Here is a 25,161-nt window from a genome sequence, read left to right as displayed (position 1 = left end):
AAAATACTCTGCTTGGGAAGAGCAACAAACAAGCCTTTCAAAAATCACCCAGTGACAGCCAGTCAAAATAAGGAAGAACTGAAACCACAAGAGAGATGGTGGCATCTAATAAAGAGGGATAGGCTCCAGTACTTCAGGATGCTCTGGGTATTTTTCATCCAGGGATTTAAAAGTCACTCGGATCAGCAATGGAGAGAGATAGGGATCGTCTCACACATTACTAAAACTTCAGCCTCCTACATACGGAGTCAACAGAGCCGCTGCCGGTGCCCCCAGGTTTTATCAGCAGTGAGCCATGTGGGCATGGTCCTGGCTCATCCTAATTAACTTGACAGGTTTGACAGGATCAGAGTTGTAGGCACCAGCACAATAAATCACATGATTTTGCCTTGTCATCATCTTAATTCATGCACTTTTCGTGTCCTCTTTTGTTTATTAGCCCACACAGCTACGCTCTTCTATATCTTTGCTATTTGCTGTCTCCTTACACAGGGAGCCCAAACCCACCAATGTTCTTAACTACAATTTTTTCTGTGGCATCTGGCACAGCATACGCTGGCATGAAGCAGTTCACATGTCTCAGAGCTATTGTTCCAGACTCTGCACATTTACAGCTATCATCAGTTACCCATGACAGGCTTGGAAAATTTTCTTCACAACTTTAACAACAAAAAATTCTTCAACTCTCTTAAAGCTCACAACTCAGAACTACTACATGTTTATGGCTTGATATCCCTAGCTTCCCAATTAGCAAACAGCAGTATCATTTATCCAAACGCGCTGGATAGCTGGTATCACGTGTAGTCTTAACATAGATTACGTATTATATTTACAGTGTTTCCCAGCGGAAAGTAAAAACCAAAACCCACCAAATCCAGCTCATGGGGTAGAGTACACCCTGAGTCTCATGTAAAAGATTCCTAAAAGTGTACCAAGTGGGCTATTTGGTATTTGGTTTTGCAATGGCCACGTAGCTGTCAGCAGGAGGGTGAGTCACAGCACAAACCACAGCTCTGCGTGAGTCCCCAGGTGCATGGTGCACATCATCCGAACACGGCTTAGGGTTATTCATCGCTGTGCCTCTGGCATAGCCGCCTCAATGCCATGACTGAAGGAATAAATACACACCAGGCACTGGATATCTAACCTCTGCGGTCACCAAATGGCGGAGATAATTATCCGGGAAGGATTTTTGACATTGCCTACTGCCGGCAAAATAAAGTTACGTGTTTCTGAAGATGCTGATGATACAGTAAAGCATCTATGAAGCACATGGACATTACGAAGTGCCTGGGGTCAGCTCCCAAAACACAGCACAGAAGAGCAGTATCTCCACCCATGAGCTCCTCCGTTACAGCACCGCAGGCTCTTTCATTTAAGAACGCGCTTCACTCCTTTGGAGGAAGGAATTTGTGGTTAATACCTAAACCTCACTTCAATTTTGAAGTGAGTTAACCTTTCCTGATAAAGCAGCAGTCTAGGGGCTAGACTTAATATACTTGAAGCTGTATCACAGGGAAAAATTGTGTATTGCGCACGGTGCAAGTAGTCCAGCCATAGGTGAGTCCTGTGGCCCCTCCTTGGTCTTGCACCATCATGGGAGGTGTGAGGGGCAGGTGCAGGAGGCACCTCCTTTACCTCTGATCTGGCTGGGCCCCATTCCTCGGGCAGGGAGCCAGCCTGGCCACATGAACACCAAAAAGCACACAAACTTCAGCACCTCGTTGGTGAGATTTTGGATGCTCTCCTTCCAACGCAACTGGTCAAACAGCAGTTGCAGCCCCAGCAGCAGGCTCAGCAAGCCCTCACCTCCATCCCTCTTGTTGCCTCTGCAGGGACAGCCCCAACAACCCCACTGCCTTTGTGACCCTGCTCGCCCCTCACTGGGGGAAAAACTCTTCCTTCCCCAGCCCAGCCCCAAACTGGAGGCTGAGGGGACCCCAAACTGGAGGCTGGGGGGAGCCCCACGAAGCACCTACCCCCTCCGCACTCCTCCCACAGAAGCCCCTCGTGCTTGCCTCAGGCGCACCCCCACTTCCACACCGCTCTCGCCGTCCACTGTCTGCAGCCACACGACCCCCAGCCTCAGCTGCGATCCCCCACGGCCCCCACAGCCTCCCTGCAGAGCCCCCAGCACCACGCAGAGCCCCCACACCAGTCACCCCCCCCTCGGCCGCCATCTCACGCCCCGCGCCCACCCTCCGCCACCCCGCTCAGCGCCCGCCCTTTCCCCGCGGCGGGGCGGAGCCGGGCAGGCGGCAGCAGCGCGCATGGGCCCCGCTGGCGGCCGGAGCCTTTCTCTGCGCCGCGGAGCGTGTGCTAGGGGGGCGTGTGCCGGCCGCGGCTCCCCCGTCCACGGAGCGGCCCCGGGGCCCTTCCCCGCGGCTCGGGGCGCGTCGCCCCCTCACCTGCGACGGCGACAGCGGCCATGTCGGGACGCGGCTTGTAGGCGGCGGTGAGGGCGCCCGGGCTCGGTTCCCCCGCGGCGGCGGAGCGAGGTGAGCGTGTGTGGGTTCTGTGATGGAGGGGGGGGGCTCCGTGATATTGGGGGGCGGGGAAGGGGGCTCCGTGATGGAGGGGGGGGGCTCCCTGAGGAAGGGGAGGGGGGCGCCTCGTGTCGCGATAGCGCCGCGCATGTCGCGGAGGCGGTGCTGGGGTGGGGGCGGGGGCGAGGGGAGGGGGCGCGCGGGAGCTTTGTCAGCGGCTCCGGCCGTTAGCGGCCGCTTCCCCCCCGCGAGGGAGGGCGAACAAATGAATAAATAATAATTAAATAAATAAAGGCGGCCGGGGCTCTGTCTCGCGGCGGTGGTTTTGAGGGTTTTCGTCTTTTTTTTTTTTTTTTTTTTTTTTTTTTTCTGGTTTTGGCCCTCGTTTTTCTTCCCGTCCACTGCGTTTTAGCGAGGGAGCCGACGCCGTCCCCCCGCGGTGTGTCGCCGTCCCGTGTCGCCGACCCTGAGGGGAGGGAGGGGGGTGTCGCGACGAGCCCCACCATCGCCGGGCGGCGGAGAAATGAGGGATAATTGGGGTTTTGGGTCCGCGTGGTTCCTCACAGCGCTCCCAGACGTTGGGGGCACCGCACCGTGCCGGGCAGCCGCCGTCCAGCCCCGTTCTCCATTGTGCGAGGTGTCCTCCGTGACATTTCCTGGGGCCGCTTCATGCCTTGTGAGAGCCTTTCAGGTGCAGCGAAGACCCACGAGGGTGCTCAGCAGACCACGTCCATACGATGCTGTTGCAGCGCTGTGAAGAGAACCGCGGGCGCCGTGCGGCTTGGTCTGGAGTTTTGTCTTGGTTGGCCTTCACGCCGACCTGAGACAGGGACAGGAGAGGGGACAGCAGTGTAGGGTTGTGTACGGAGAGATCCGCAATCTCTCCTTTGGGCTCTGGGCAAACAGTCGTGTCAGTTTGAGAAAAAGGTAAATGAGCCTTCGAAACTGGCAAGCGTGTGCCGTTTTCCTCTCAGGAGCGATGCGTCCCCGCGGTCCCATCTCTTCCTCCCCAGAGAATCCATTGCATGTCACGGTCTCCTGTTCCAGACTGCACTGGTGGCTTTTGAATTCTAAGAAGGTGATGGGAAGCAGTCATTTTTTGTTACACTTCTGTATTTCTACGTGAGATAGTGCAGAAAACAGCACTTTGGACAGGGACTTGGAGAGCCTTCACTGTGGATGGGAGTCCAGTTTGTTGTGTGGGCCAATACTGTCACTGGGAAGGATGCCATTCAGAGGAACAGACAAAAAGGCGAGAAGTTAGAAGCTTAAAATATGCTATTTAATTTCAAGAAAGATATAATCTTGAAGAGAGTGATGCAAAAAGGACAAGACACTCCTCTTTCAGTGTGGAGCAGGATGGTTAGGCTTTTGAGACCGTTACAAGAATATCTCTGCCAAGTGTGTGAGTTCTGAGCAGGGGATAGATGCCTTTTCCACAGAATAGGGACAAATGCCCTACGTATGCTTATTTAATACCGTGCGATTATTTCCCGCTGCACAGATGTCTCTTCATTCCAGTTTTGCAAAATTAGGTTAGCCTTGACTGAGCAATTTATTTTGACTGGCAAGTAAAGCATTATATATTCTTCATGATAAAGAGAAAGCAAATAGTTCTTGTGATTGCACTGATCTGTTTTCGTGAAATGTATTGGAGGTTGCCAGCACCATACCAGAGCGTGTACCTTTGTATGTCTGATGATTTTGTGAAGTTTAAACATATTGAAGCCATCTGGAGGAATCAAAATCTTACTCCTTTGAGGACATACAGTGATTGAGGCAATGAAAGGGAAGAAAATGGGATGAGAGTCTGGCAATATGTTTTGTAAAACCTATTATTTGGGGAAACAACGGAACTGAAAGTATTAATGCAGTATTAATACCATGCATAATGTACAGAAACAGTAGCTCATTGCCAGAAGCAAATTATTGTTCAGTAGTTCAGCTTCTAATCTTAACATGGGATTTGTATATTTAGAGTATATTTATCAAGTTTTTGAATAAGCAAAGAACATCTGAGGCAGGTCAGCAGAACTATCATTAAGGAATTGTTTTACTTCTTAGATTTTTCTGTATGTAGCTGAACGTTGCAATGGTTTTTGTGCCACTTGCTGATGGGTTGTGAAATGTCTGTATCTCAGTTCCTAACATTCTACTTTTCTGTAGTGCAACTGAGGGGAAATACAATGATGTCAGTAAACCGAAGGGGGTGGGATTGCGGCAGTGATCATCCCAGGGGGAGCAGAGGAAATCTGACTGGAAAAAAGGGGAACAGTGCTACTATGGCTATTTTCCCCTGGGCTTTTGTTTCTTTTGTGAACTTCTGTAAAGGAAATGTTATTTTGCCATTTGAATGTGTTGTTTTCCATGCAGTGTCAGGCCATGTTATGGGGATGATTCCACTGAACTTCTCCCCATTTCAGAACAAACAGGTCAAGCACAGTAATATATTTATACAAAGATTCAGTGCGTTTTTCAGGAGCCCAATATACCTATTTCCAAAAATAAATGATGTTTTTCTTACTTTATTGTGGCTAGAGGAGTTTGTACAAGGCGGAAAAATTGCAGTGGGTTCCCTTGTCCTTTGCTTCCTCCTCTCCACAAATAAGAGGAAGATGTTGGCCTCTTCATGAACTGGGTGATTATTTTCGTTTGTGCTTCCTCTCAAAATATCCTTATCAAAGTCACAGTTCCGATCTGACTCCAGTGGCTGTGAGCATGGCAGAAAGAAGCTATTGTCTCACAGTCGCTGCCTCGATACCGTTTTGGGTGATTCCAGAGTGCAGGCAGAAAAAGAAGAAGATATAAAGAGATGTAGGTAAATTTGTACATTTTACTTGCAAAAACCTGGACTGATTGCTCTCTTGGGACTGTGTGTGTTCTGTCAGGTGTAGTGTGTGTGGGGCCGGTTCCATCTCGCAGCTGTGCTCTTGAGCTGCAGCTCTGATTCCTGGTTTCAGCCCTTGGTGGCCTGCAGCAGCAGCTTGTTCCAGCAGAGGCTGTGAGCTTTCTGATGGAGGGATTTTATGAACATCCGAGCTGAGAAGGTTCCTGGCAGACTCATTCTCCTCCACCAGACATAGGCAAGAATGTGAACTGAAAGGCAAGCGCATTTGATGTCTTAAGTGTCCGTGCCTACGAGAAGGAATGCTGTTCAGCTTCGCTGTTCGGCTATGGTAGCTGCCCTGGAGAGGTCTAATGCCATAATGTGAAATTAATGAATTAAAGTGTTTATCAGCTTTTAAAATCAACAACAATTTTCACTCGAAAAAAAAAAATCAATTTAGTATCTGGTGTGAAGCAGGTCCACAAGCCTGGCCAGTCTGAGCATGTCGATTTTCACAGTGATTTCTATTGTAATGCTAATCTTCTGAAGTGGCTGGCTGTGCACTCTTAGCCAAAGTGAGAGGAGGGATGTGCATACCATGGACACTAAAGAGAGGCTGTTTTATTTATAGTTATTGTCATGTAAATTAGGTCTTCCAGCCAACCAGGATTTGGAGAATCCCATAACTTGTGGATATAATGGTCCAGCTGCAGGTCAGCAGCCATCACTAATTGTGAGCCCGTCGGGCTGAAAGTGTTTCTTTTAAACATGAGTTTTGTGTTTGTGGGTTTTGTGTTTGTTTGTTAACCTGTACTATAGCTGAAAATATATCACCATCTTTGGTGTTGAACAATTAAAATTGGAAAACTTAAAGGAATTTTCAATTTTTAATTGTTGTATTGGGTAAAAAGGGTAGGACAGCAGAGAAGCTGTCCTTCTGCGTTGATACAGCTATGCAATGTCGTTTGTATCCTTCTGCTTTTATTGGTGACTTGCTGTGCTTCTCTAAACAGTCTTTCTGCATTGCCTCCATTTCTCCTGAGTAAAACTATGGAGATATACAGACGGTATGGTACTTACTCCGTGTGCATATGTTCCGATGTGTCCATGTGCCTCTTGAAGCCAGGTAAAGTAGGTAAATCTTACTCAGAATGTGTATTTATTTCCTAGAAGTTGTATTAGAAATACAGAGTAATGGAAAGCCTGAAAGAAGTGTTCCAAGTTACTGTCTTGCCGCAGATCACCCAGGCTGCAACTGCACAGGGTCTCCCTCCTGTAAGGTTTCCTGCTGGCCTCTGCTGGGGCTTCTGCCCTAGGAGCTGCTGGGCTGGGGCTGTTCCTAATCACGCAAAGGCTTCATAACGTGCTTTGCTTACTTGGTGTTCTCTGTTCCTAGAGCCTCTCCAAATACCCAACTAGGCCAGCTTACTGTATTTGTGTGTGTGGTGTTACGTCATTTGGAAGTGGGCAAAATAATTAAAAACTGTCCTTTGAAGTATTTAGTAAATTGGATTTGCTTTCCCAGCAGTGGACAGGAAGTTAATCGTGTCTAAGCTGATGTTGACTTTTGCAATCTGATTTTCCCTGAGAAGAAACTTTATTACCTAGTTGTTAAATGCACAGTTAATTAGGTGCTGATTGTTTAAGCTGATAAACCAATGCTACCAGGTTTACTGTAAGCAGTTTGGTAAACGTGCCATGTATGTGCTTCCTAAAGTTGTCTTGCATTTTGATTAAATACAATATTAACTACCATCATTCTAACAATTTGAGTATGGTTAGGTTTGTTTTTTAGGTGATGATTATTGCATTCCCTGGCTGTCATGTTGCTGTATCCTGACACGTGTAAGGCTGGAGTTTGTAGTGTCACCTATGGATGTTAGATGAAAATCAGGCTCTGCAGCTCCGTATCCACCCATAATCCCCACTCGTAAAAATCATTGTCTTAGGAACCTGTGTTTTATTTCAGCTTGTTTTCCGTAGCTTAATTGCAGCATTTTGAGCAAGTCCTCTTGGTGCAGGTGAAGTCACTAGCTGAAGCAATACTTCAGCATACGCTACTGATCAGTGATTCATTCATCCTCCTGTCATCTTAATTGTTCTCTCTGGTGAAGAATAGAAAAATGAATTGATCTAAGTGGGAGGGCCATTCTTCCGAGTCCGTACTAGAATATGGTAAGAAGTTGAGACATCAGAGCTGCGGGTTTAGTGGTTTCTTTAGGTGGGGCTCACTGCCTCCTCCGCTTTCTGTGCCCCACTGCTGCTTTGGTTTCACCAGGTCCTCTTTGGAAGCTGCAGTTGGTGCCCCTCCATTCTCTTCCCTTGCCTTTCCATAGGTCAGCCTTTCACATTTGTGGGTGGAAAGCATTGATTTAGTGTATGCATGATAACTCTTTAAGAATCAGAGGAATTAGGGGTTCTTCCTTTTCCACCCTTCATTCATAGAGGGACGCTTGGTCAGCCACAGCCTGGGCTCTAGCTTTGTATCTCCTGGTGGTGGGTCTGTCGTGGTCACACGATACCAAACACCGTGCTTGGATAAACTCACTGCGATGGTGCCAATTTATCTTGTGGGCGTTTGTTTACTTTGTAAGCAGGCTTTATGCTAGATCAACAAGCTGTCAGTCCTCTGTTAGTTTTGATTCGGTCCCGTACCAGAGCCAGGCCTTAGAGCAAGCGTAAAGGCACAAAGGGAGTGAAAATTCTTACAGCAAAAGCATGTTGGGGTGACATCCCGTGTGGTGGGTCGGGCTCGTGGCAGCGGGTACTTCAGCAGTGTGCAGGCACGGTGCCGGTCCTGCAGCCCCAGAACCCGGTTGTAGAGGAGGGTGACAATGATTGAATTGCTCCGGGCAGCTTGCTTTTAAGATACAGGACGAAAGATGGTAATTCTAAAAGCTTTGTCATCACTTACTGGCAGATTGAGATAATCAGTTTTGCTAAAAATAACTTTGACAGGAAGGTGTTAGGTTCTTAGAAGTGATTTGAAAATTCTTGCTTCTTACAGAAAACCATCTTTAATCTTCTGTGTATCTCATTATCTGAGATATATTTATCACCAGCTAAACAAGTGTCTATTAAAATGTTAAAGGTTTGGGTTTTTTGTTTATTTATTTTTTAGTAACAATGTTTCCTGGCAATTGGTAGATGAACTTTCTGGTCTCAGTACTCAACAATGCTCAAGGTGAGTGCTCAGGGTGAAAATAAATGATACTGTCCTTGGTGTTTTAAAAGCAGGTTGGTATCTTTTCATGCCATTGTAAAAACAAAAGTGGCAGCAGGATTTGGAGAGCTAGGGGAACTGGCTTGATTTCCTTGCACCTGGATAAAGTAATCGCGTTGCAGGTTGACCCTCACTCAAGGTGAAGAGGAAAAAAGCAAAAAATCCTGTGCAAGTAGGAAAAGAAGGAACAGAAGGGGTTTGGAAGGTAGATTTCTAGGAAACATGGAAAAAAATGTGTAATTATGACGATTAATAGCTAGGAAAGAGACCAGCTGGTTTAGGTCGAGGTTTACGAGGACATAAGATGCAAAAACTCAATTTTTACAACTTGGCACTGGGTTGCTTTTGGAAGTGTTTGATTCCACGTCCGTTTTTAGTTTTCTTCCAACCTTTAGTTGTCTGTGACATACAAAGCATACAGCTCTTTCTAGGTAACGTGGATGACAGATTTTTAGAAGGCATGAGATTTATACTGAAGACCTAAGGCCAGGTAATGCTAGTGGAGAACTTTGCTGTATGCCTTTGTTGTAATCAATGGATTAACCAGCTGTGACGTGACCAAGTAGAACTTCCTATATTGGCAAGATCTGTTCTGCGTAACTGGGTTTGTGACTGATCAGGGTGTTCCTGTGTTAGTTTGGGCATACTCGTGCTGACTTCACCGGGGTTGTACACAAGGCTAGCACAGGATATCCCGAGTTGGAGGGGAGCCACGGGGATCACTGAATCCAGCTCGTGTTATATACGTTATTATGGAAGGATGTAGCTGGAAAACACCTCCTGGAGCTTCATTTTTCTTGTTTCGAGAGTCTTTGAACATTTGCTGGGGTTTACTCTTTACTCCTTGTTATGATTCATGAATGTCTTCATTAGATTTAATAATAGCCAACCCATGTGCTCGACTCTGAAGGCAAGAAAATAAAAAAAAGAAAACAAAAGGCTTTGATACCTTTTGTGTTCAGAGTTCTACAAGGACCATCTCTAGAGAGTCAACTCCCACCTGCTAGGAACCATCAATCTGTACTTCAGTAGCTACTTCTAGTACTTGTCCTTACAGTTATCTCATCCCTTGCTCTCTGGCTGGGATAAAAGCTGTCAAAATTTCAGGGCTGGGGTGTTATTGTTTGTTTTCTGTGTGTATGCATACACGTGTGTTATTTTAAAGTTGCTGACAGGCGTCACTTTTGCACTAAAATGTATAGAGTCTTAACAAAATTCACAGAAGAGTTCAGATAAAATCTTTGATACAGTGAGTAAAGCAAAGTGCATTGATCCTTCCTCGCTTGTATGTATATGCTGAAGTGTAAAATGTTTGCTGGAGGTTGATTCAATCATTTACTGAACCAATGGTTGTATTTCACAAAAAGTTCTGATAATTTATTCCTGAACTGTAAATGAGATTCCGTAGTCCTTCAGCTGCATGATGCATAAGGCAAGCTTCAGATGTGAAGTTCAGCCACTGGTAACTGCTGAAACTTATTTCATTGAAGAAACAGGAACAAAAGTTTGTTTGTAACTACGCTGGAACTGAGAACAAAGGCTGGGAGGACCTTTGAACCTTTGTGGCTGTGCATCTGAAGGAGGAATTGTTCAAGAATGGGAAAAACTGCCAGAAGACCAGAGATCTGCTTTCTCCTACATCTTTCTACAGTCGGGTTTAATGACCACATTTAAAGGAGGGGAAAAAAAAAAGTTAGTTAATTGGAAGACTTCCTTACTTGTTCTTCCCACCAAGCTCTGGTTTGATAATTAGGTATGCGGGAATGGTAATTCTGTCACTTCGTTTGTGTTTATTTTTATTGAGGCAAGTTTTAAAAAGATGTTTCCGTGGGCCTTTTTTGTTGTTGTTCTTGTTTTTTGAAGACGTCTTGGTGATTGATAGCATCTTTAAATGTTTTTTGTTTTTTTTTTCTCCCCCCTCCCCTTTGTGTGTGTGTTCTGTGCAAATAGTTCTGGCCTAGGAAGCAATTTGTTTCCCTGCTTACTGGTGGTGGTCTAATTGCACAATTACGTTTCATTCTTAATGGCTGTCTCCCCAAGGAAGACAGGAAGGAATAATCAGTGTTCTGATGAAATTGCTACTTCTCTGCACAATGAGTTGACTGGCGCCTTGAGGGTTGCGGCATCCAGCGGGTTGTCCAGCATAAGGGAGCAGGCAGCAGTTTGGGCCATGTCATTCACCTCCGTGATTTTTACAAGGCTTGAAGGTGGGGTGGGCAGTACTGAAACAATATTTTCCCTAAATAGCTTCATGCAGAGGGAGAGAAACCACAGTATGGGGTGTTTATTAATTTTTCTTTGAGTAATGAACATAACACACCAGTTGGAAAAAAACCACGGTTGTTCATTTGTGTTTCTCAGTCCGCGTGTGCTTAGGCATGTCGGGTTTCATGTCCGCCTCTTTTTCGTGCTGTGCTGTCCTGGGACTGTTCAGGCAGAAGGGAAGGGCTGGGGTTGCCCCATGCAGTCTGGGGAATGGAGCCAGCTCTGCCCTGCAACCTGTGACTCTTAAGGAAGGTGCCGAGAGGTCAGCACGGCCTGAGCCCTGCTGGCCTGCCCGCCTGTGTTGGGGCCCTGCTGGAGAGGGCTTCCCTGGTGGCTGCGGCCAGCCCGGCCTGCCAGAGCATTGCGCGGGGTGCTCGCTGGCCTCCTGCTCCCCGGAAGAGCACAGAAAGAATTGGAAAAGCTATAAATACCCAAAAGAGGATTAGCAAGCAGGCATGTTTTAGCTGGCAGATGAGCATTTCAGGCATTGATTCTGCTTGCTGCTAGAGAGAGCACAGCCCGCTTATTTTTCTGGAGTGTTAAATTCTTTTTTCTTCTCTTTTTGTAGTTTGTTTTGTGCATGTGTGCGTGTTTTTCCTTGAAGGTGTGTGTGCATGGTTTCATTGAAGTTTTTGTTGCTTTTTGTGTTGTATGTTCACCCTGCCTTCTCAGCTGTCCCCCATCGCAGGGGATCTCAGGGTAGCTTCTCTTCCTCCTAGCCTTTGCCTGCGGTTTCTGTAAGAGTAGCTGTGCTACGGGGGAATTCCTGCTCCTGTCTGCCGGGCAGCATGGAAAGCCTGCCTCCCAGGGGCATGGGAAAACTGCACGGTCCTTGTCCTTTTATCTTTGAAGTTCTTCAAGGCGTTGCAGTTGTTGTCACTGTACCTTCTGCTTCTCCTGTTGCTGTACAGCAGCTTGAAATGCTCAAGTAACCTCTCATTTTTTAAAAGCATTTCACTATGGGGAGTGTTCTGTAGCTAATATTTTCAAGTCAGCCATACACAGAGCAATTGCAAGTTGCATAATGAAGCCAATAGATCCTTGGCTACTTCGCTGTGTAGATGTATTGTATTCATTTGGGGAGAACTCAGCTGCCTAGAATAGTGCTTAGCTGCTTTCTGAACACTTCCACCTAGATTACAAAACTTCGCAGGCTCGCATCATTCAGCATAGGTACCCCCTGCATTTCCTGTTTGTCAAATGCCAATTGTAAAAATGAAACCACGGTTAACTTCTAAGATAAAAAAAGGAAATGAAAACATAGATCAGTGTTTTAGAAAACTTAATTTGTCAGTTCTTATCGGTACAAAACATGTGTGCGGAGGAGGGCTGCCATATGGCTGCTAAATATAACACAACTTTCTCCTGAAAGCAGTCTAAAAAGTACTGAAGTTCACAATCTGGGATCTGTGTTTTAATATGAAAGTGCCTCAGATTTTAAGAATCTTGTGCATGCAAACTAAGGTAATGGGAATAGAGCCAAAAGGTAATCCAATAAAATGTAAGCGTTTCCTGTGAAGAGGTGATGTTGGCTGACACACCAGTGAGATGCTCTGCATCTCGCAGATACCTGACCCTTTGTTAGCAATTTCTTTAATTGCAGGGTGTTTGTTAGTAGCTGTGCAGGTTACATCAGTTGTCGGTGCTCCCTTCCCTCCAGGTCCAAGAGCCGGTGTTCTCGCTTTCCTTTTTTGCACTGTTACATCCCACCACCGAGGTGCTGGGGAGCTTGGTCTCTTGCCGTTGGAACCAGGAAGACGTGGTTGTAGTGGCAAGACTTGAGGATAGGTGTTTTTGTTTTTTAAGTTTGTGTTATTTCTACAGAGCTTTCATGTCTTTATGGAGATGCTGCCAAAGTACATCTAGCATCTAAGAACATAAATGTAATTAAAACCTGGTAACATTTGTAATAAATGGTTTACAGTGTGTATGCATGTATCTGAAGCAAGTGAAAAGTAGCAGGACGCATTCAGTAACACAAAGTCTAGATTGCAGTTGAGGGCATTTTGGAAAAGTCTTTTGCTGTAGAGGTCAGTCATGTCCTGATGGGAAAAAGTCCGTGAAGAAAGCAGAGCTCCAAAATAATTGTGATTTATTTATTTTTATCTCCTCCCTCTGCTGACACCCTGCCTGCTCTCTTCTCAAGCTTTACACTAGGCATTCCTGCTTTGTGTAACGTAAACTGTGTATAATGTAATAACTAAGGGCACGTTACTCTGAACAGGCTTTGACAGTTCAAGTTAGGAGTTAAAAAGTTTTGAGTGGAAACATCCAAAATAGGCGTTGAATTTCCGATTTAGCAAAGCACTGCAGAATATATCTAACGTTGACGTGAGTAATTGTAGGGCTGCATATGGGGTAAAAGGCATTGCTGAATTGAGGCAGAAGTATCTGATAGGAAAAGCTTATCCTGGAAAAGAATCAGAAGAGAAACTATATTGGTTATATTCCTTAAGGCCTTTAAAATATTTCAAAGGGATGAGTACAGATTTACTGATGGGGTTTTGGTGACTAAAAATGCAGTTATGCAAATCACAGCTTGTTGGGGCAGGGAGAATTCATCTATGCACTTGAGCACGTGTTCTTTCAGTGTTTGCTGTATGAAGTTGAATTACAGACAACAAAAACACACTTTGTTGTTCCTTAATAATAAATAACAGCATAGCAGTTTTGATCTTCAAAGCGCTGCTCAGACCTTAATTAATCTTCATAATAGTCCTTTGAGAGAATTAAAAATGCTCCCTACCCTTCTGGACAAGGAACTCCTCAACACGGAGATGGGAAAGGATTGTCTAGGGCCATATTGTCAGCGAGTGCTGGGACAGTTGCTCAGAAATTCCTGGCACTGGGAGCTTCGCCCCCTTCTTGAGGCTGTTGCCTCTCCTATTGAAGTGTTACAGTTTCAGAAAATTTGAATATGCGTAAAGAAATGCAGTTCTACATTCTTTGTGTAGTTCTGGATTTCCATCTGAGTGCTAGTGCTTATGCATATGCATGTTGGAATTTCCCTTTTGAATATTCCCATAGGCACAAAGTGCTAAAGGTGTGTGCTGCATCCATGTGCGCTGCTGAGAGCAGGGATGAGAGCAGGTATGTAAAACTGCACCTCAGAAAACCTGGGTCACAACTTTTTTGTTACAGGAGTGGCAAATAAAAGGATATGTGGCCCTGGAATCTGTGGGGTATATGGTATATTACAGGGAGAAAGCATGTCTCAGTCTCCCTTGTCTAATCTTCCTAGTTCTGTATCAGGTTTAACACAAGGAGAAGAGGCATTAATAAAGATACTCAATTTTCAAGTTTTTTTCCTAGGTAATTGTTAATTTGCCTTCTAGCAGATTTAAAGAGTACACCCCTGTTTGAAAACCTGTAGCCTACGTAACTGGGTGGGCTTGTTGCTACTGAAGATCAAGGTCTCGGAGTGCTAGCTGCCGTGAGAAATGCTTAAATATGACACACGATTCCTGTCTGTTAGATTCTGACGTATTAGAGCCAAGGTCAGAATGATTAATAATCTTATCTAAACTCAGGGTAGTTTTGCGTATACCAGGATGCTTCAAAATACCAAGTAGCCCCTGACTGGCATTTTTATAATGAACTCCAGCTTTGACATAAAGCGTTGTAATTTCTGCTGGAGGTTGCGCCAATTTGCATGAGGAATGGACGTGGACCTGCGTAGCAAAGCAGGACGTTGACAACCCGTTAAACAGGCTTGAAGAATTCTTAAGGACGAACAGCTATGTCAGCAGAATCCTCTAAGTAATGCCAGAAAGCCCTGTTATACTTAACCTGGTGACCTTGTCGTCTCGGAGGAGCTTGCTGACAGCGTGATGCTTTCAGCTTTGTTTGGGTGAAGGTCTTCTCAGCATTCCCCGCTGTGGTTCAGGAGTTCCTAATTGTTTGGTACAAGCCTTCTGAGGAGGAATCTGTGAAATGACTTACATTGCGTTCCTAGAGAATAAAGAAGGCAATGATGTCAGCTGACTCAAGGGTAAATAGGAATACTGTGATTTGTTTGGAGTAGCAAATGCAAAATAAAATGTCCATTTGGGAAAGCTGTTATGTTTTCGGAGTTTTGAGCTATCTAGTCTGGTGTTATTTTCTAAGTTACATAGAGACTTTTGTTAGGGAAAAATTGCAAATAACATGTTTTCCTACGTTGGGCTTAGGAGTTCCGTTCTTCCGTTCCGTTCTCTGATACGTGAGAGCAGCAAATCTTATTCTGATGGAGTGCAGAAAACTAAGTTAGGAAACTGGAGTCCCATAATCTATAGAATGCATAACCCCAAATCATCTCTAGGTCTGCTGTCTAGGGAATGACTTCCTAGGCGTCTGGAAGCTGCTGAAGTGTGCACAGACTGATAAATTGGGCATCAGCAAATGAGTCAGAAAATAACTTGTGTGTTGTAGTTTCTTAGGCACCGTGGCAAAAAGGAAAGTTGCTGGTAATTGAAGAACCACGTTATTCTGGACCATCTGTATCTGATGACTGATAAGTGAAATTTGGTGGGTTAAGCTTCCAAAGGAAGCCTGCACCTGATGCCTTTCTGAAGACTACACTTCAAAAATGCTCCTGGTTTGAAATAACTTTCGGGGGTATGAACTTGAACACCTTTCAAAAGTTTTTTATAGCCATTTCTACAAACTCAGTAGCTTCAGTAAGATGATAATAAGAGTGTTTTTGTTGTAGTTGTGATTTTTGGTTTTGTTTTTGGGGCCCAGAAATTAGTTCCAGGCATTTAGTGCATGCACACACGTGTCCTGCATACCTCTGACAAAGGTTTGCTTTTCTTTTGCTCTTCCTGGAATGAGTTTTTGATGCTGCCTTGTAGCAAACTTCTTTGAGGGTGGAGAGACTGGGGTATTTCCTTGAAATACAATATCATTTCTGATTAACACAGTGAGTGTTACTAATGCTTCACCTACCCAGGACTTTTACAAATGAAAGTGGAAGTATTCGACACCTTAATGCCCAGGCATGTGTAGATGAAGTAAGCAAAGCATTAGCTCTTAAATCTAATTCTTGCTTGAATTTTGCTGGACAATGATAATGTGTGAGAGGCTTGACTGTGTGTGAAAGAGAAAAAGATCTTGAAATTATATTTAATGTTCCAAAATATCATCATGGGCAACTTGTTCTTCCCAAGTGCTGCATGTTTCAAATCTAACTAATCTATCTAGTTTTCAAAGGCTAACGCTTCCAGCGCTTCACAGAAGATCTTGTAAAACACATAAAAGAGGTGTGTGGATTTTTGGAGTTGCTTCGGAAGGCCTGAGGTCCGCGAGTGTGCCAGTCAGTAACAGAAATTGATCAATCTTCCAATAACTCAGAAGAGCTCAGTGAGATTCTTTTCACTTAAGATAATGGCAAAAACATCTTTGTTTTTTAAAGTGGGGGTAGTGTATGGGTTCAGTAACTAGTCTGATGAGTAGCGGCACCATTTTTTGTTGCAGAATACCTGGGTGCCTTCTAGCAGCTGAACCTGCGCGCTGTGGGCTCGCTCTTTGAAAGGGCTGTCGTGCTTTCATCACGGCTTAGAGCAAGCTACTCCCTGTGTGTGAGGGGAACAGGGAGAACGTGTAGCTTTAGGGAATGCTTTTTGAATGATGATTTGGTAGGGTTGTTTGCTGACTGACATATGGTCTGACATACGGTGCTATTTACCACCTCGGTGTCTGAACTTACAGGGAAATGCTTATTTATTTATTTATTTTACATCTAACTCTATTAAGTATTTGTAGACATCTTCCAACAGTATCCTGGCCAAATCAATTTACAGTTTATTTTTCTTCTGTGTGTCCCATCTGTTTGTGACTGTTTGTTTTTTCTTCTTTTTGCGTCATAAATAGATTTCAGTATTTCAAGGGCTGAGGGAGGGTCTCAGGAACGGCTAACGCTTGCAAATCGCTCAACTTTTACCTGCAGCCTTTGAGGCGTTAGGTTTCTCACCTTCCTAGGAGACGGAAATGTATGCTGGGCTAAAAATTGCTCGGTAGTATAAAGTCAGGTGTTACCTCGTTCAAAGTCATCCTAGTTCTCCCCAGAAAAGAAATAATAAAAAATTAGAAACAGTAATGGGGGGGGAGATGATGTCAGAGGTGTTTGTTTTTGCTGAAAATCTGTTCTAGGATGGAAGAGGGGGAAAAATGACATGAAACAAGGTATCGTAAAACCTAGGCAAAAGTATCTGTAGCTAGTGGAGTGTCTGGAAGAATACATGGCAGCTCTCAGGGCTGGAAGGAGATGCTGAAATGGACAAGCTTTTCTTTGGATGCTTGCAGGATGAGTCCTGGTACCACAGAAGCTGCTGTCAGATTTCTCTTCCAGCTGGACCTGTACAGGGGTCGCAATGAGGCTCCTCATTTGTTCATTTGTTTTATTACTGCTTTTTCAACAGCTGCTTTAAGTGTAGTCCCTTAAGCATATGCATAGCTGCATTTCTTAAATACACGAGGACAAATGAAGCGAATGCTCAAGCATGGATTTGTACCAGAGAGAGATGAAGAAAGGGCTTGAAATTTCGGGGGGAAATGTATACAAATATTTCGAGAATTTTTCTTCTATTCTGGTTCTAGTTTTGTCTTCCCTGTTCTCATTGGGAACAGCCTGATAGAAATGTGGATATATATTTCCATTAAAACTGTCAGAATTTCTTCCTGTCTGTCCCATGTCACTTCAGTCACCTCATGAATGTTCACACTGAGAGAAAGCAATGCTATACCTCCTTGTTTTGTCTTTAGTTTTTCCCTTCAGCCTCTAAGGTAATGATACTAACAGTTTTAACCAATAAATGTGTTATAAACTTGTTTAAACTGCTATGTTTGATGCTTAAATGTATAGTTGGTGGATAAATTTGAAGCAAATAGCTTCCAGCTTCCACCAATTTCCCCTATTTCAACTCTTTCCAAATATTTTCTACTTATATGAAGCTTTATGAAGATTAAAAGTTCAAAACTGGAAAACCTGCATGGATTTTTCATTTACAAAATTGTTTCTTCAAATGATTTTTAATGGAAAAGTTGTGAAGTACGTGAGGACTACAGGGTAATGCGAGGTAGGATGATGCGATGATGGGTGATGGGGTATTTAAAGATAATAACGCCAATAGCAGAAGCAGATTTTTCCTGACATTGAAAGAGACAATTAGTAAGAGAATTGATTAGCCCCAGTGTAAACATCTTCATCTATGACAAAGGAACTTCAGCACTGAGAGAGGCTATTGCTTTAACGAAGTACAGCAAGAAAATACGCCAAACTGTGAGCAAGTGGGTGTAACTTCCCTCCTGTCCCTAGGGCCGCAAAATGAGAGTGACAAGGGCTGAAAGGGCTCCAGCAGGTTATTGCATTAGCCCACTGCCTCCCCTTACAAACCCGTTTGTAGGCATTTTGCTATTTTCTCAGCTGCAGGACTTAACAGGCACCCCTTAACAGGGTCTGTGTCTCGTTCTGGAGCCTGGGGCTTTTGGGTGTGGGGAGTGGTTGGTTTGGTTTTGGTTTAAAACCTTTTCACCCTTTTAGCTGGGGGATAAACTAGAGAACCTGTTACTTGTGTGAAGCACTTGTTTGGCGTGGTTTTCTCAGTCTTGGGCCCTGTCATTCAATTTCAGTGTTTCTAAAGTGAAAGATTGAGCTCTTTACAGTAAAACGTGTTAAGAAACCCTCTAAAATTTTGTTAAAGCATCTGGAAGATGTAATACAGAGCTCCATGCAGGTAAAGATGTTAAGAGGCCTTCTTCACTGTATAAAATGTCCTCACAGAAGTGTTCCAGTGAGGGCTCACACACTTAGGTACGCTTACACCACGAACACAACTGCACACCTTCTGTGGGAGACATCAAACACCGCTTGTTTGTCTTCTCCCCCACCACAACTTGGTGCTGTCCTAGGTTTGCCAAATGGTATTTCTCTGCATTCAGAAGGACAGTTAGTGTTTTGAAATAAGTCAGTTATTTGTGTGTGATCTTGCATATTGAACGTTATGTGATTAAAAACCTGGTGCAATGGTAAAATAAACAGCATATAACCTAGGGGTTTACTGCCTGGAGGACACTATTAGGAAATCGGTCTGCTAGTCCTTTTTCCTATGTGTAGTAGGATAGAAGATGCTCTTTACAGGGTCTTGGAATTCAGTGGAGGTGAAAAATTCTACGCCAAGTGGGAGAGAGACTTCCTGAGGTGCCTGGTGTTCACGGCTCTCCCGTTTTAGGCGAGCATAGGAAGCAAAGTGGAACCATCTGCTGGGACCATCAGGCCTGTGGGAATTCTGCTGAACATTTGTTTCACTTCTTTGTGGTGTAAATGGTGCTGGGACGCTGCTAACGCCCTTCAGAACTGCACCCACACCCTGCTTTCTGTGGACTTCAGCAACCCGGTCAGTAAAGCACCCAGGTCCAGAGCAGAGAGTGCCTGAAATTCTGTGGCTTGCAGCGCGTGGCGTGCGCCCAGGAGGAGCTGGATCTGCCAAGGTGCTGGCTGTCCTCAAACGGAGCTGCACATTTAAGGTGTCACTCGTAACGCAGGACTCAGCAGAGGAAACGTATTAGAGCTTCATCACATCAGCTACCTGGTATTTCATTGCACGCCCAAACTTAGCAGGGCAGCTGAGGTTCCTGCCGGAGCTCTCCTGGCCGTGTGGGAGCTGTTGGTGCTGCCGACCAGTTGTGTCCCACGGCGCTGCTGAGACCTGGCACCGCAGCCCCGACCCCCTCTGGTGCACGGTGCTGTCTTTCAGTGATCGTTGTTACGTTTCTTGAAGTATTTATCCTAGCTGTGTGTTCTAATAAGATGTGGCTGAGGTGTCTCGCTGATTTCAATCAAGATAGTTCTTTGTCAGACTCTGCAAAGAGTGGGTTTCAGAGTACGCTACTTTGCGTTGGCAGAACCTGAAGGTTGGATTTGAACTCCTGTCTTTTGTGATGTTCTGAGAACAACCCTTATCGTTCAAAACTTCAAATTCTCAAATTGCTTTTTTTTTTTTTAAAAAAAAAAAAAAAAATTATTTTTTTAGCCTTTGTAATTTTTTTTTTTTTTTTTTTTTTTTTTTTTTTCTTTTTTTTTTCCCCCTACATGTAGAAGGGGGAGATGAAATGGCCATGTTTTGGAAATGGAGATTAATCTCTCTGAAGTGTCTTTAGCAAGCCCTGCTTTGTTTTTGATGTCCATCCTTTGGAGGAATTGTTGACAAAGCAGTTGAAGGTTTTATCTCTTTTGATGTATGATCATTTGAGATCTCTTAAAAATCACTTTTAGTTTGAATAGCCTCAAATATTACTTTGAAACAAGCAGAGCAGGAAAAGCAAATGACTGCTGAGACAAATTTCCTCAAAAACTTCCCATTCAGCCAAAAGACAAAAGAGGTTTTCATCTAGCATTCCTATTTTGTAGAAAGCCTGATCAATGGAAGAGCAACACAGATGTCTGTACATGTGCCCCTCATTGGCTTCTAATCTAGTGAAATAAACCACATGCTTGTAGTTGTTTTCCTTTTTTTTTAGATGAAGTTATAGGTGCAAATGTGTAAAGCCCATCTGTTGAAACAATTTTATTTTATAGCAATTTATAAACAGGGGGCTGTAACTATGTAATATCAGCTCTCTGTACAGTCCCTAAGGGGATGTTTGCTCCTTTTAACTATTTTAAGGTCCCTGAAGGAGATCTTGAAGATAGGACAGTATTGTCTCTTGACTCCTTTCTGTATTTCTGAGTGCATCACGTTCTCTTGCGTTTCAGAGACCACAGCTCTAGTTCAGTTCTCAGAAATAAGGTGTAAGGTGCTGCTTTCTTCCTTGATTCCTTATGTACTTTGGGTATGCCTTCCGTGGTGTGGCAATAACCCTTTTTGTTGAAGTGGTAGAGATTACATAAACTGGAAAGAAAAAACACTGAATTCTTTTTTTTTTATGAGTTTTTTTTTTTATTGTTCCTCTTTCATTTGATTGTAAAATTGGCTTTTGAAACAAGTGTTTAGTTTTTGCTTTTTTTCTTGTGGAAGTCTCGAAGCTTTATTTGGTGGGACTGCCACTGAGTAGTCTTGTAGCTGCAGTCCTTTGAAGAGCTGTCCTGTGTCTTTTCATCAGTGATTGAAAGGTGAGTGTAGGACTTGGAGCACGTGCACTTCAGTGCAACAGTCTGGAGCTCATTTTAGAAGAGTTAAAGGGAGATGTGGTTTTATGGATGATGGGTACAGTGAGATCTTAGATTTGTCTTCCTCTTTCCTCTCTCTCTCTCTCTCTTCCAGGCTGTCTACTTGCACTGATTTTTTTTTTTTTCCTTTTAAAATTAATATGTCTAATTGCAACACCTCGCTAATGTGTTTTTGCCACTTTGCATAATGGAAATAAATATCAGTGTTATCTGCCACTGAGCAGAAACACGCCAGTGATTTCATGGGGGGTGAAGGGAGGTGGCAGGACTTTTCCTGCTGAGCTGTCCCCTACCAAGGTAACTGGTGTTTAATTACGTTCTGGCAGTAGCGGGTATCTGTAATTCTTATTTTGTCAATAATAGATTGGGCATCATAGATCTTTAGGGCTAGGGTTAGAGGACTGAGTCTTTGAGTAAGTCGTTCTGATCCCTGCTGTTCCTGACAGCTGAAATGTTACTGACCGAGCCCACGTTTATGTTTGTTCAGCACGAGTACGCTCTTCCCTAAGAGTTACCATCTGTCTCATTTCTTCTGCATCTGTGGAAATTTTTAGTTTATTTATTTATTTACTTATCCTTCTGGGCAGCCTTACTCTTATTGTAAAAATCTGTAGTAGATGATTAATGGTCTTCTTTTTGTTTTATAAAATGCCTCGGACTGGTTCATTCCGTACCGTTCCCGCAGCACCCCATACAAGTACAACTTAAAGCTCCTTGCCGCCGCGACGCCTTGCGTCTGTGCCCTTGGTACACTCACCTGCAGCGCGGAGCTGTGACGGTAACTGCGCCGAGCATAGCTGGCACCCAGCTCTGCTGTCGTGCAGCAAACTCCTCCTCTCGCACAGGGTTTAGTTAGAGTATTAAGCTATGAGCCACCAAGCGCGTTCAGCTGCAGCAAGAGCTTATCCTCGTCTCGGTGCCTCTTGCTGTCCCTCAGGCCTGCCAGACTCTCTGCACGCGCTGTCCTTCCTTAACCCAGCTCCAGGTGTTCAGGGCAGCCGGGCTGTGCTGAGGAGTCCCACCATGGAGGTGCAGCCAAAGCCGCAGCATTAGGAACGGAACCAGCAGTGGTACCAGGAGCATCGACGTTAACTTCAGGGAGGGCTGTGTTTAATTTCGGGTGTATCTTCCTGCAGCAGTGGTAGCTGGGCTCCTGCCGACTTAAACTTGTTCAGTGTTTCTGATGAAGCAGGCATTATCGCGCAAAAACCAACACTGAAGTTAGCAGCAGCCGTGTGGTAGTTAAAGGATTTCCCCCGTGCTGTAGTTGGGGTCAACACAGGAAAACCTTGAGAGGGAATTCCAACCCACTGTAGTCTGAGAGAGGAATGCTCCCCTTACAGACGGGGATTTGCTAACAGCTAAGTCTTTGGTATGCTAAATAGGACAATGTAAATAGTAATTGATTTATTTATTCCCCAGGGGCTTACAGTTCTCCACCTTTTTCTGATATTTAAAAAAAGATAAATTTTCATTTGGGTGGATGGCTGAAGTTGGTTGTTGATGATAGCTGGCTGTGTTTGCTTTTTGAACTGATAAAGCACTGCTCTTTCACACTGCTTTTAAATATATTTTTTCTTTCATTTGAAGAACAGCTTTCACCTTACAGCTTGTGATGTGCAGTTTGGGGAACTTAATGGAATGAGCGTGGCAGGGCTTCAAATGATCTGGTGGAAAAAGTTCCCTGGCTGAAGGTTGTTGATGAAACAAATGAATTAATCTCTGTGCCAGCGACTGATGTTAATGTGGTGCTTTGGAAAGGTAGTTAGCTTTGATTGTGTTTTTCAAGGAAGTACCAGTTAACCTGTGGCCTTAGAAAGACAGTGCTTTCATTTGAGCTGGAATGCCCTAAAAAACATTCAGAACCTGAGCAAGGAGGGAGTTTTGTAATGCACTGGCTGAGTGAATTGCTTTGTGACTGCGGATGTTCAAGCAATGTGCTGCCTCTAAAAACCAACGTGTGCTTATTGTAATGCTTTTTTGATTAACTTGCGTTTTATCACAGGTTAGTTAGAACCCCCCCCTCCATCTCCTTCCCAATGTTAGAAAGTGAATACAGGCAGTTACTCTGATTTAAGTGACATTTCTGTGCTTTAGCAGGGCAGAAGTTGCTCAGAAACTTAATGAATTTCCTAACATTTTCAAATGGTTTTAAGAGATGGTCCCTGTCACGTTAAAACCACAAAAGACTGGGACTGAAGATTGCTGATATGTTCAGCAAAATCAAGTGCAGGGGCAGAGGAGGTAAGGCAGGTTCATTCCAAGTCCCTTTTCCTTCTTGCACTGTGAAAATTAAATGTTCTCCTCCAAGTTGTTTTTGATTGCACTTACAGGAAAACAAAGCAGAAGAAAAGACTTAAATCCTTTGGATGCTTTGATGAGACACTTTCTTTGCTCCTGAGCCTGTTAAGCAGCATACTTCGTGACATAGTTTTATTTCACCATTTTTTTTTTCTTTTTCCCGTTTTCTTTCCTTTACTAATAAACCACTTTGCTGTGTCTAGGTCAAATTATTTGATCATCTTGTTTTTATAATACATTTTTATAGATCCCTTGTGTAGTATTTCTGCAGCCGAAGAGAAGCTAGCCAGGCACTGCATGTGAGGTTGGGTTCTTCTGAGCTACATCGGTGACACCGGCCAGAGAGCGCTCTGAAGGGTAGCCAGGAGCTTTTTGGTACAGCTTTATTTACAAGCCTTCGCTCTTCTCAAGGTGCAGAAAACCAAATGTTTCAGCAACAATTTGTTTCATAAACACTGTTCATTGAAGTTGCAGATGCACTTGATTTAGGACAGTGTTCTGACACTTGCTGAACTTACAACACAAGCAGCCCCACCGATGTCAGGGGAACTACTGGATTTAACTTAAAGCACGTGCTGAGCTGAAATAAGATGTGATACAGAATATGAATGGATTTGGTGAATTTTAACCTGTTCCTCTGTACTTCTAGGAGTAAATGGTGTCTCTTTCCATGCTTGTTTTGCAGCTTGGTTATTCATTTTTGTCAGTGTTTTAAGATTTAGATTTCTTTCTTTAAAAAGACAAACAAAAAAGTAAAAACAAAAACACAACAACAACAAAACACCTGGTAGTTCTTCCCCTTTTCTGTTTGTATTTTAACCATAACGAAAAGACTTTATCGAGATACTTACTTAAAAATAATAATAAAAAACAAAAAAAGAAAACAAAAATACATTTTGATTTGGGAAGCAAGCTGAGCAGGCACACCATCTCGCAGAGGACCATCCATACCTAGTGTACAGAGTTGAGACAATTTAGATTACAGTCATGCTGTGTTGATGACTCCACTGTGCGGACCTTTTGCTGCTTTCTGTGACCCTTGCTCGTTGCCTGCAAATTGAAGGTGGTTTTCTCCTCCCATCTTTTGCAATAGCAAGCATTCAAGGTTATCCCCTCCTGCCACACGTATCCTTGAACGTTGTTCTCTATTCTGCAAACTTTCGCTTTCCAAGGGAAGTCAGAGCTCGCTCCTTCCTCCCCAGCAAAGCCTGCTGCGCTGTCTCCTGTTACAACACCTGTAGTGAAGAGCGCTTGAGTCTCGCGTTGTGCTGCTCAGACGTGGATTGTGAAGCAGCTCTTTGCAGATGTGATGAATCTGCAGACAGGCAGAATGCATTTCCCTAAAGGCACTTGTAATTCAGCGTTAGATCAAAAGTATTTGCCCCGATCTGAGGCCCAATTCCAGATACGCAAGAATTCATCCGGTAGGTAACCGGGAGTACATATGGCCATATCATGGTGCCGTATCTCTATGGTTTAACCCTGATACGTCGCCGTGCAGCATTATGCGTGGAAGTGCACTCAACAGGTGCTGAAAATCTCTTGGAGGTTCTGTGGAGCCTTGGAGGCTGGTCTGTCCCTGTTCTTTAGTTACGCTGAAGTCTAGGCCACAGCAGTAGTTCCTCCCCTACCCCTTTAAACAAGCCAAATTTTGAAGCCTACGTTGTCCGGCCGTGCCTCTTTAAACGTAGATTATTTTATCCAACAAACCCTGGATTTTGGCTGCACCTTCTCCTCAGCAACTTGTGTATCTAAGAGGTCACCACTTGAGCGTGAGAAAAAGTGGTTTATTGAATTGCAAAAGAGCATGCTTGTCTCTTTGAATTCCTTTGAGAACAGCCCTACCTTACGTGTAATGCTGTTCTGAATTGGCCCCATGCATTTGGCAAGCGCAAATGGAAGTGGGTAGCAGAGC

At 44.2% G+C, this 25,161-nt stretch overlaps 1 protein-coding gene across 2 annotated transcripts in view; it reads left to right on the top strand.

Annotated features, from left to right (window-relative positions):
- Positions 1 to 2,239: 2,239 nt before the first annotated feature.
- ARHGAP32 (Rho GTPase activating protein 32) overlaps positions 2,240 to 25,161 on the top strand; it is a 255,589-nt gene continuing 232,667 nt past the window's right edge. For both annotated transcript variants that reach the window (XM_035346342.1, XM_035346340.1), the window contains exon 1: positions 2,240 to 2,498. The gene's annotated coding sequence lies outside the window, so the exon portion shown is untranslated. The remainder of the gene's footprint in view (positions 2,499 to 25,161) is intronic.

Source organism: Oxyura jamaicensis, chromosome 24 (genome assembly GCF_011077185.1).
Source record: "Oxyura jamaicensis isolate SHBP4307 breed ruddy duck chromosome 24, BPBGC_Ojam_1.0, whole genome shotgun sequence".
Taxonomy (NCBI): Eukaryota; Metazoa; Chordata; class Aves; order Anseriformes; family Anatidae; genus Oxyura; species Oxyura jamaicensis.
Note: the sequence above shows the minus strand (reverse complement) of the source record. Positions and strands in the feature narration are given on the sequence as shown.